Source organism: Gorilla gorilla, chromosome 12, assembly GCF_029281585.2.
Source record: "Gorilla gorilla gorilla isolate KB3781 chromosome 12, NHGRI_mGorGor1-v2.1_pri, whole genome shotgun sequence".
Taxonomy (NCBI): domain Eukaryota; kingdom Metazoa; phylum Chordata; class Mammalia; order Primates; family Hominidae; genus Gorilla; species Gorilla gorilla.
In genome coordinates this window covers 137,124,332-137,136,381 of record NC_073236.2, presented here as the reverse complement: position 1 = coordinate 137,136,381, position 12,050 = coordinate 137,124,332, and the positions used below count along the sequence as shown (strand labels likewise).

The following is a 12,050-nucleotide window of genomic DNA, read 5'->3' as shown; positions in this document are numbered from 1 at the left end:
CTTGAGTGACCATAGTGAGGGGGAACCTGCCAGCAGGATGGAGCCCGGACCTCAGAGTCACCACTCTGGGGCCCTCCAATCCCCATTTCGATTATTCTTTCCCCTCTCATTCCAATCCCTTCTTGTAACAAAGATTGCTCCATGAGGAGTACCTGTAATGCTCTTTGAACAGACCATCTGCACATTTTAATAAGTTCTCAGTGGAACATTTACTGATGGACCCCTAAATGAATTAGGGGAGGCAGAAGTCCTTAGAAGTCCTGGGTTTCCTAACATTGTATGGAGCCCTTACTCTTTTCTCAGGGTAAGATCGATGATGGGGCCTGCCCTGTAGTTTAAACAAGGCCCCTCAGTAAATCTGACCTGAATTCAAACCAGTGGTGCAGGAGGACCCCCTTAAAGCACATAAAAGTGCTCCCTGACGGCGAGTCACCCGCCAGTCAGAAGCCCCAGATTTCACTGCCACCTCCCATCTCCTATTAACCAGCTGTGCACCGTTCACCAAGTCACTTTGCCCCTCTGTTTGTTTCCACTTCTGCAACATCAGGCAGACCTGAGGGAGACAGGATGCAGGGTATTTCAGGAGCTCCCATGTGACCATGATGGGCTTGTATCAAGCGCTGGCCTGGAATCAGGGCTGCTGTTCCTCCTCTCCTTCCAGCCCTGCTGCCTACAGACAGCCGCACCCACGCTTCTCCTGTGGAGATTGCCACATCCTGGCCCCCTTTCCCCGGTTGCCATGGAAAGATGAGAGCGGAAAGACAAGCTCAGCACGCAGGCGGATTCACGGCTCAGTCCCTGCAGAGAACTCCAGAGTCCCTGGGATGAACCTGTCAGTGCTGCAGGCTCTGTGGCTCATTAGCAGAGAGAGCAGCAGGCAGGGCTTCCTACAACTTCTCAGCGCATGCCTGGCCCTCCCTCCTCACTCGGAGGTCTCCTGGATACCCTGGGTGGGCTTGCAATCATCGCATGTTCCATTTTTCTATGTAAGCCTCCCTGCAGAAGATCCCAGGCTACGGTTGATGTGAGACACCGCTAGACAAGCTGGGTCAGCTCTGGGGAGTGACACAAGGGGACCTCTCCAATCCCTTAGGTACCAGCCAAGGAGAAGAAAGGGAACTGACCTCTATCTGGGCTTCATATATGCCAGACACGGTCCCAAATACTTTGCACATGTGATCTCATCGAACCCAAGCAACAGTCCTGAGAATGAGCGTGGCATTATCCCCACTTTGTGGATAAACAAATTAAGGTCTGATAACCAAGAAACAGGCCTGTGGTCAGACAGCCAGGAATATTCCTAGCCCAACTCCATTTGTTTAGAAATGCAATTCCAAGATTGCACTCTTACCCCAAGTTCAAGCTTTCAATGTTGAAGTACTGCCTCTCCAAACCTTTAGTATGTAGTGGGCTGGACTATGGTCCCCAATTAGCAGACCCTAACCCCTGGAAACTGTGAAAAAGGTCTCTGCAGAAGAGACAAGGAAAGATTATTGTGGATTATCTGAGTGGGCCCTAAATCTAATCAGGAGTATCCTTAGAAAAGAGGGCAGAGAGAGATTCGACACACAGGGAAGGCCATGTGGCCACAGAGGAGAGATTAGAGTCATGTGGCACCAAGGACACCAGGAGCCCCCAGAAGCTAGAAGAGGCAGGAAGGTCTCTTTCCTAGAGCCTTCCGGGAGAGCACAGCTCAGTAGGCTCTCTGGATTTTGCCCCCTGAAACTGATTTTGGACTTTCAGCCTCCATTACTGTAAAGAACAAATTTTGACTATTTTAAGCCATCAAGTCTGTGGACATCTGTTATGGCATCCATAGGACATGGAGCCCAGGATGAGGGCTCTGAGAAGTAGTGTGGGGCATCCATGGGTGCTTGTCACCACTCCCCAAATTATGCTCATCCTCTATGCATTCTAACAACACCCTAAGCAAATGGCACCCATGTTTCTCCAGGTTAGTATTGTTCTTCTGAGCTCCAGATGCAAACATCCCAAGGCCAACCTTCTATTCCCATGAAGACATCTCAGGAAGCTCACGCATTATACGAAGAGGAGTCCTTCACTTCCCCCACACCTCAAAAACCACACGACTGCCTTGGGTCTCTCCATTTATAAAGTGGTGGGAGCCATTCTTAATTCCTCCACTCCCCTCACGCCCAGTAGGGCTTCCAGGAACAGGTTATGATGATCCCCCTCTTCTCCCCACTGTGGTCCAGCCACAGTCATCTCTGAGTGGGTCATGGCAGCATCCTAATAACAACCCCAGCACCATTTCTGGCTGCAGCATTCACACAGCAGCAGGAAGGATCTTCCCAAAGCAGATCTGAGTATGCCACTCCTGTCACTCAAAATAATACCCGCATTCTTTACCAGGGACAGAGACCCTGCCTGGTCCTGCCTGAGCCAGTCTCCCATGCCCCGTGACCAGTACCTACTCCCTGGTCTCAAAGTCCTCAGGCTCTTCAGGGCTCCAGGCTTGCTCCATTTCTCCCTCAACTGAGATGCTTTTCCCCAGATCTCCAAGTCCGGCCCCTTCTCAGCAGCCCAGGTCTCTGCCTGCACAGAGGTTTTCCCCGTATGTGCCACTCCAGAGGCCTGTTCACCCCGCCACCACTCCCCAAACCCACCCTTGTTTTTTCATTTTTGTTAACAATGGCCTCAATCAGTTAGCATGCACTATTCATTTATTTACACCAACCCCCATGCCTGGCTTGAATTTGCCCCCCAAAAGTTCTTGTGTTATAAATTCAATCCCAATGCAACTTTGTTGGGAGGTGATTGGGTTGTGAGGTCAGGTTAGTTATTGTGACAGTGGGTTGTTACAAAGTGAGTCTGGCACCTGGTGCTCTTCTTAGTCTCTGCCCTTCCACCTTCCACCATGGGATGACCCAGATGCCAGTGCCATGCCCTTGGACTTCCCAGCCTCTTCAACTGCAAGAAGTAAATGTATCTTCTTCATCAACTGCCTAGTTTGTGGTATTATGTTTTAGCAGAAAATAGACTAAGACGTCCCACTAGAATGCAAAACCCAGACATGCTTGCTGGTCTTACGGCCGTTGTCTTAGCAATGCTGGATACAGCACCCAGCACTCAGTAGGAACCCAATGCCTGTCTGTTAAATGAATAACTGTCAGACAAACTGTAAATTGGACAGGACAGGTATTATTATGATACCTATCATTAAATAAGGGAGCCAAAGCCCAGAGTAGTTAAGTGCCTTGTCTGACATCACGTAGCTCATAAACAGAAGAACAGAAAAGGTGAAGTGAGGTATTAGATACGAGGGAGTTGCACATGGTAAGGTGCCACGAGAGATGGGATGATTGTAGATCTTCTTCTCTTGATAGCCAGCCAAAATCAGGAACAGGAAGATACAGAAGACAGTGACAGGGAGCAGTCAGGCGAGGAAAGCAAAGCTCTAATTTGGCGATGGAAAATCCGCTGGGCAAAGCCTCACAGTCAGCAGTCTGGGAGGACACAGAGCTGAGGCAGGGTCAGGCAAGAGTCACAAGAATAAGAGCACTGGCTGAGAAGGCAGGTGGCCAATGAGAGGAGTGGGGAGACCTGAGGGTGGAGCCAGCCGCACAGGTTTCGGCCAGTCTGAGTGCTGGAGAGCGGGCTGAGGGTCAAAATGACTCAGCAGGCTGCCGCCAACCCCCCAGTGATGTGAGCAGAGCACGGGGAGGAGCCCAGAGGGAGGGGGGACTCCAGCATCACCTCCCACACAGACTGTGCATTAGGAATTCTGTGAGATACTGTGGCCAGATGATCCCAGGGCACATGGCTCTCGGAGGTCAGACAATCCTGCTGCCTTGTGTTATAGATCACAGCACCCAGCTTTGCAACCCCAACTCCTTGCACAACATGGCAAATATTATTTTTCTCAATAAAATATTTCTGGATGAATGATGATGAGGCCCATCAAGGTGAGTCACTGCTCTAATTATCCATTGCTGAATAACAAACCACCCTGAAAAAAGCAGAGAGAAACAACCACCAATGTATTAAGCTTGTGGATCCCGTAGGTCAAGGATTTGGACTGGGTACAACAGTGGTTGTCAGCCTCTATTCCTCAATGTCCAAAACTCTCATAAGAACTCAGATGGCCAGAACCTGGAATTTTCTGGTGTTTCTTGACTCCTATCTAGTGGCTGAGCCAAGATGACTCAAGAGTGAGGTTCCATGAGCCTGTTGACCATGTCTGTCCATGTTGCCTTTCTCTGTTCCCAGCCTTCTCCCAACACAGCAGCTGAGTCCAAGGAGAGAAGGTTCCTCAAGTGGAATGTGACCATACCCAGAACCTGAGCACAGGACACAGCCCTTTACGACCCAGCTCAGAAAGTCACCTGACATCACCTACCCATCCTCTGTTGGTTGAAGTGGCCACTGGCCCACTGGATGCAAGTCAAGTGGCCACAGACCGCCACCCCTGGAAGAACCCACGACCAACAGTTTTAAACAGCCATTGTCAGGAACTCAAGGTTCCCGATGCCTGTCTTAGTCTGTTTTCTGTTGTATAATGGAATATCTGACACCAGGTAGTTTGTAAAGAAAAGGAAGTTATTTCTTAGTGCTGGAAGCTGGAAATCCAACGTCCAGGGGCCACATCTGTGTGAGGCCCTTCCTTCTGGTGGGGACTTTCTACAGAGTCCCGAGGGGGTGCAGGGCTTCATATGGTCAGGGGGCTCATGAGAGAGAGGCAACCTGGCTTTTACTAACAACCCATTCTCGTGATAAGTAACCCCACCCCTCTCTAACCATCAATCCAGTAATCCGGTAATCAATGGATGGGTTAATCCATTCATGAGAGCAGAATCCTCATGACGTCATCACCTCCCAAAGATCCCGCCTCCCAACACTGCTCACATTGGGGACCAAATTTCCAACACAAATGAACTTTTGGGGACACATTCAAACTATAGAAATGGCCGTATTCACCATCTCTGTTTGCCATACCCAATGACCACAGACTAGGGGGCTTAAAGAATCAGAACTTACTTGCTCGCAGTTTCAGAGGCTGGAAGTTGGCATCAAGTATCAGCAGAGTTGATTCCTTCTGAGGCCTCTCTCCTCACCTTCCAGATGCCATCTTCTCAGGGATCCTCAGGTGGTCGTCCCTCTGTGTGGCTGTGTCCTAATCTCCTCTTATGAGGACACCAGTCACACTGGGTCAAGGGCCACCCTAATAACCTCATTTTACCTTAATCACTTCTTTAAAATCCCTAGATCCACACAATTCAGCCTGATGAGGTGATCTGATACTCAGGTGAGGTCCTTCCTGGCTCTCAGGCTGCTCTGCTGTTTTCACGAGGGCAGAAGCTGATCCCAAAGTCCCTGCTCCTGACTCCACAGAGATGACCGTGGCTGGAAAGGCTGGGAAAGGTCCAGGAGTTACAGACATCCACCTGATTTCAAAGTACATCATAAAAGTAAACTGTCCTCCCAAATGGAACACAGGAACATGCTGGCTCCTGCCAAGAGCTCACCCCATTTGATCAGAGCTGCAGTCTCTCCCGTGATATCCTGGCGTCCTCCGTGGAAGTGCAGATTCTGGGCAGGACTAAATCTGTTCCTTCTTTCTTCTCTCCTTTCCTCTACTGAATGCATGCAGCCATTACAACAGTTTCTATCTCAATATACACATATTTTTAGGGCAGAAAGATAGTAGTGGGATCCCATATTGGCAGGAACTATCAGGGAAGCAACAGGATGTAAATTCCATCATCCTCACCTCGTGTCCTTTGCTTTTCCAACCTGTTTGTCACTTAAACAGCTCCACACCTTCCCCAGTGTCCCAAAGCCACACATGATAGGCTGCAAATCAGCACACAGCCCCGGGAAAATCTTTGGCCCATGAGCGTGAAATTTTTTAAAATATACATCCCCACTATCTTGAAGTGCAGGCTCTTTCTAACAGACAGAAAAGCAGCCTGGGTTTCTTTTTTTTAATCCACGGGCACATGGCAGATTCCCGTTCTGCCCACATCTGAGAACAAGAGCTTTGGGCAGCCGGTCTCCACCGTGTGCGGCTGGCAGGGGCTGGGCAGGAGGCGGGAGGCAGGAGCCAGGCCCAGCATGGATGTTACAGTCCCCAGAGCTTACGCTTATGGAGAGGCAGATTCTGCTCCGTGGCAGGGGAGCTACAGACATGGCCCCTAGTCCCACACCTGTCCGGGTCACGAGCCTCCTCTGTGAGGCCTAGGCATTCCCCTTCACAGCTCTCCATTCCAAAGGGCATCAACGACCCGGGCCTATGGAAATCAATCCTGTTATTAGAATCTCCGTCATTTATGGAATCCATTGTTTCTTGCCAGAATTACAGTGGTCATTCTTAAAATGTCAGTTTAAAGCTCTAAAATTATTATCTGCTAAATTCAGACACAATTCCGACGAGGAATTAATTTCTCACTCAGAACGCCCTCAGCTGCAGCGGGGAGAGGATGCAGCAGCCGGACCAGCTCCTGCAGCTGTGCTGCATTCATGGGAGTTGCTAATGGGAGCAGGGGCTGGGCCTGCGTCTGTCTTTCCTTATCATATTACTCTCATTTGAGTTTTAAAAGATGCCTCCACCAATGTACATTGCATATCAATGATGAGATGACTTAATTTTTTGGACATACTGAAAAGAAGACTGGATGGGGGTGCCAGGCTCACGCCCTCACTCAGTGAACCCCAGGCCATGGAAGGGCAGTTGCTTTCTTGGCCTTGGGGAGGTGGGTGGCCATTGAGCAATGAGGCTGCCCAGAAGGGCACAGGCCCTGGAGGGGACCCGTGCTGGCACAGCAGGCTGGCCTGCCTAGGGGGGCTCTGGACACCAGCTGCCCTCCCTTCTGCCTGCTGCGCCCCCAGGCAGAACATCCAGAAGAAGCCCTCAAACAAGCTAGTGTAGATGGACATTGATAAGGGAGACTGGGCTCCCAAACAGGTAGAGACATTGTGGCCAGCACTCCTGGGGAGGGAGACAGAATGGCAGCAAGAATTGGCTTGGGGTTCTTCCTGGCAGCAGTGGCTCAGACAGGGGTGGCTAAGGGTGGCCTGGGTGTTCGGAGCCCTCAGAGACAGAGGCAAAGCCCAGTTCTCCCTTGTCACTTCCTTGGGAAGGGGAAACTGGGGTGCAAGACCTCTCAGTCCACAGAAGTCAGCATTCGGAAGATACCAGCCAGCCAGAGAAGATGCCACCGGAAGCAGAAGTCCAAACACACAAGCCAGCGGCAGGTGCCCACATTAGAGAACCCAGTCAGGTGGTTCATGTCCCTCAGGAGAATCTGGTCACAGCCTTCACTGCTCTTTCCTCCTCTCTGCCTCTGTTTTTCTCTCTCCCCCTTCGGTCTTCCTCCTCTTCCTCTTAAATACAAAAAAAAAAAAAATGTGTGGTCTGGCAGGGGTGGGTAGGGCACATGCAGGGTCCGTCCCACCCCAGCCCACCCCATTTCACCCTTGCAGCCACAGGGGCCTCTGTGGGTCCTGGAAATGGGGTGCTGTTTGTACAAGGCCCTTGGAGGTGGCCCCTCTGTGAGTCACTGTTACTGCTCCTGATAAACCAATTGACTCAAATCTGTCCTGTGGCTCTCAGTTCCATGACCCTGGCTCAGAGCCTAGCACGACCTCCATGGCCCACAGAACCCACGTGTATCCTTCCTAGAACAGTGAGGCTAGCACCTCCATGTGACCATGTGATCACTGGCCACTCCCCACATGCACTGATCATGTCCATCACCACAAGGGCCACACCTGAGAGGATCCAGGACCACTGCTTGATGCTAAGCAGATGCTGTTGACAAATGACCCAATAAGGACACAATGGCAAGGGTGGAACAGGGGGAAGCTGGAAAGATGGCCCCATAGAGCCAACGGTGAAACTGGAGGTGTCTGGGAGGATGACCCCATAGAGCCAAGGATGGAACAGGAGGCAGTTGGGAAGATGGCTCCATAGAGCAAAGGATGGAACTGGAAGCAGCTGGGAAGATGGCCCCATAGAGCCAAGGGTGGAATAGGATACAGAGGAAGATGGCCACCACAGAGGCAGGGTTAGAACTCAAGGCAGCTGGGAAGATGGCCCCATAGAGCCAAGGACAAAACAGGACGCAGCTGGAAATCTGGCCCCATAGAGCAAAGGATGGAACTGGAGACAGCTGGGAAGATGGCCCCATAGAGCCAAGGATAGAATGGGAGGCAGCTGGGAAGACAGCCCCATATACCCAAGGACAAAACAGGAGGCAGCTGGGAAGATGGCTCCATAGAGCAAAGGTTGGAACTGGAAGCAGCTGGGAAGATGGCCCCATAGAGCCAAGGATGGAACAGGAGGCAGCTGGGACGATGGCCCCTTAGAGCCAAGGATGGAATGGGAGGCAGCTGGGAAGATGGCCCCCATAAAGCCAGGGATAAAACAGAAGGCAGCTGGGATCCAATGGGCCACACAAATAAAAAAGCAGGGCTGCAGGTGAGGCCCAGTTGCCAGCAGCTGCTCAGTGCTACCCTTCACTGCCCCGATGCCCACAAACACGCGGACACACAAGACACACATACAGACACTCACAGAGCAGAGGCTGGAAGTATGCTGTCGTCTGCCTTCCTCACCTTCCTGAGTGGGCAGAGCAGCAGCTTCAGGGACTGAAAAACCCACTCTGAGGGCAGAAAGAAAAGGAAAGCAAGGTTCATCTCCTCCTCAGAGGACCTCCAGGTTCAAAACCCAGACTCACACCCTCCCTCATTGAACCCCAGGCTCACACTCTCCCTCAGTAAAACCCCGGGTTCACACCCTCCTTCAGTATAACCCAAGACTCACACCCTCCTTCAGTATAATCCCAGGTTCATGCCCTCCCTCAATGAACCCCCAGCTTCACACACTCTCAGTAAAACCTAAGATTCACACCCTCCCTCAGTGAACCCCAGACTCACACCCCCACTCAGTGAACCCCAGGATCACACCCTCCCTCCATGGACCCCAGGCTCACACCCTCCCTTAGTGAACCCCAGGCTCACACCCTCCCTCAGTGAACCCAAGACTCACACCCTCCCTCAGTGAACCCCAGGATCACACCCTCACTCAGTATAACCCCAGACTCACACCCTCACTCAGTGGACCCCAGGGTCACATCCTTCATCAGTGAACCCCAGTCTCACACCCTCCCTTGTTGAACCCCAGACTCATACCCTCCCTCAGTGAACCCCAGGCTCACACCCTCCCTCAGTGAACCCGACTCACACCCTCCCTCAGTGAACCCCAGACTCACGCCCTCCCTCAGTGAACCCCAGACTCACACCCTCCATCAGTGAATCTCAGACTCACACCCTCACTCAGTGAACCCCAGGCTCACACCCTCCATCAGTGAATCCCAGGCTCACACCCTCCCTCACTATAACCCCAGGTTCATACCCTCACTCAGTGAACCCCAGGCTCATGCCTTCACTCAGTGAAACCCAGACTCACACCCTCCCTCAGTATAACCCCAGACTCACACCCTCCCTCAGTGAACCCCAGACTCACACCCTTCCACAGTATAACCCCAGACTCACACCCTCCCTCAGTGAACCCCAGACTCACACCCTTCCTCAGTATAAACCCAGATTCACGCCCTCCCTCAGTGAACCCCAGACTCACACCCTCACTCAGTGAACCCCAGGCTCACCGCCCCTCAGTGAAGCCCAGATTCACACCCTCCCTCAGTGAACCCCAGACTCACACCCTCACTCAGTGAACCCCAGACTCACATCTTTCCTCAGTGTAACCCCAGACTCACACCCTCCCTCAGCGAATCCTCAGGATCACACCCTCACTCAGTAAGACCCCAGACTCACACCCTCACTCAGTGAACCGCAGGATCACACCCTCCCTCAGTGAACCCCAGACTCACACCCTCACTCAGTATAACCCCAGGTTCACACCCTCCCTCAGCGAACCTCCAGGATCACACCCTCACTCAGTAAGACCCCAGACTCACACCCTCACTCAGTGAACCGCAGGATCACACCCTCCCTCAGTGAACCCCAGACTCACACCCTCACTCAGTATAACCCCAGGTTCACGCCCTCCCTCAGTGAAGCCCAGGCTCAGGCCCTCCCTCAGCGAAGCCCAGGCTCACGCCCTCTCTTAGTTAACCCCAGACTCACATCCTTCCTCAGTATAACCCCAGGCTCACGCCCTCCCTCAGTGAAGCCCAGGCTCACGCCCTCTCTTAGTTAACCCCAGACTCACATCCTTCCTCAGTATAACCCCAGGCTCACGCCCTCCCTCAGTGAAGCCCAGGCTCAGGCCCTCCCTCAGGGAACCCCAGGCTCACGCCCTCCCTCAGCGAAGCCCAGGCTCACGCCCTCTCTTAGTTAACCCCAGACTCACATCCTTCCTCAGTATAACCCCAGGCTCAAGCCCTCCCTCCATGGACCGCTGTTCTCTGCGTGCTGGAGGAGCTGTGCTGCTGACTCATTGAACGGCTAGACCGGCTCTCCAGGAGGGACTCTGTCATCTTCACTTTAATGCTGTGGGAACAGGGGCTCTGTGAGACAAGGCTCTAGGTTTACGCAGCTCTCAGGCAGGAGACCTGGGGCCAAAGTCTGACTCTTCAAAACCTCCAGCACAACCACCAGGTGGGCAGCACACAGAGTCAGATGGGGAAGGCTGGTGCGCCCACCATGCAGTTTGTTGTAAGAAGGCATGCAGAGCCCTGGTGCGTGTTCACCCGGGGAGAGAATGAGTTCTATTGGCTCAAGGAGAAGGGGCCTTGTGGCAGTTTGGGGAATGGACTTGAAGCAGGTTAGAGGGAAGGGGAGCTGCATGATGGGCCTCATGGCAGGGCTGAGTGGCCAGTGGGGGCTTCGGAGCAACAAGACCAGAGCTGAGCAAATCCTGAACTACAGCCGGGGTACAGTGGGTGGGGCACTAGGATGCACTGCTGGATAGGACCCCAGGCAGGTGATGGGCAGTCATCAAGAAGGACTTCTGGGTACCTGGTTTAGACAATGGGTGGGCAGTGGAGCCTTCTCAAGACAGGGGATGAAGTAGTCATCAGGTTTGGGGTAAAAGTCAGGACAAACTGGCTTCACATTGGTTGGTTTTGAAGAACCTGTGAGTCTTCCAAGTAGATAGAGCCAAACACAGGCCTGGAACTCTGCAGAGAAGGCAGGAGCTAGAAATAGGCGTGGAGCCCTTGTGAGGGTGCAGCACCACCAGGGACTGTGCGCAGGTGCAAAGAGGCCAAGAATGGAACTCCAGGGAGCTGAGAGAGAGAGAGAGGGAAAGAAAGAGAGAGAGAGAGAGAGAGAAGAGGTCAGGGAAGACAGGGCCGAACTGGTTGACAGTGATCATGGGGAGGCCACAAGGACCAACTGCCCCACAAGGTGTGTGGACAGTGATACCTAATACTACAGAAACTGTCCTAGGATGCAACACCCAGTGGTGTGGGGACTGGGTGACTTTTACACTCCTTCTGGCCTGGGCACTCTTTCATCCTCTGAGTGCAAAAAACACACCTTTTCTATTTATCTTCTCCCGCATCCCCACAGTCTGGAGATCTGACCCACAGAAGGTCAGGCTAGAGAATCATGAGGATGGATGGATGGATGGATGGATGGATGGATGGATGGATGGACGGATGGATGGATAGATGGAAGGATGGATACGCTCACTGCCTCTTGCCAGCAGCTGAGGACTCCAGAGCAAGGGTCGCCTCTCCTGCCAGGCACTGGCCAGGCTACTGCTACAGCTGTGCACACTCCAATGTGACAGGCATAGCTCCCCTGGGCCGTGGCGAGCAGCAGAGCTTCAAACCGACTATACATGCCAAGGCCGAGGCAGAGACACCTGTGCAGACTCCAGACAGCCCGAGAGTACGTGATGCCACCTTGAGCTCTTTCTCTACCACACCAGAATGTGTACACGCAGGCACGTGCGCACACACATGCACACACAAACGCACATTCATGCACCCAGACATGCATGCTCACATAAACACATGCCAAGGCTTAGTGTCTCCCTCAGGGACAGGGCATACCTGTCCTTTGCAGCCAGGGGGAAGCTTCTGACCTGCCCGCCCCCCTGTTAAGCACGCTCTGCA

At 52.7% G+C, this 12,050-nt stretch overlaps 1 long non-coding RNA gene across 1 annotated transcript; it reads right to left on the bottom strand.

Moving 5' to 3' along the window:
- Positions 1-2,671: 2,671 nt before the first annotated feature.
- Positions 2,672-10,453, bottom strand: LOC129531770 (uncharacterized). Its single transcript, XR_008677156.2, has 4 exons — positions 10,337-10,453; positions 8,537-8,624; positions 4,999-6,251; positions 2,672-3,970 (listed from the first exon to the last, which is right to left on the bottom strand). It is a non-coding gene; the product is annotated as an uncharacterized lncRNA (long non-coding RNA).
- Between the last annotated feature and the right edge of the window lie 1,597 nt (positions 10,454-12,050).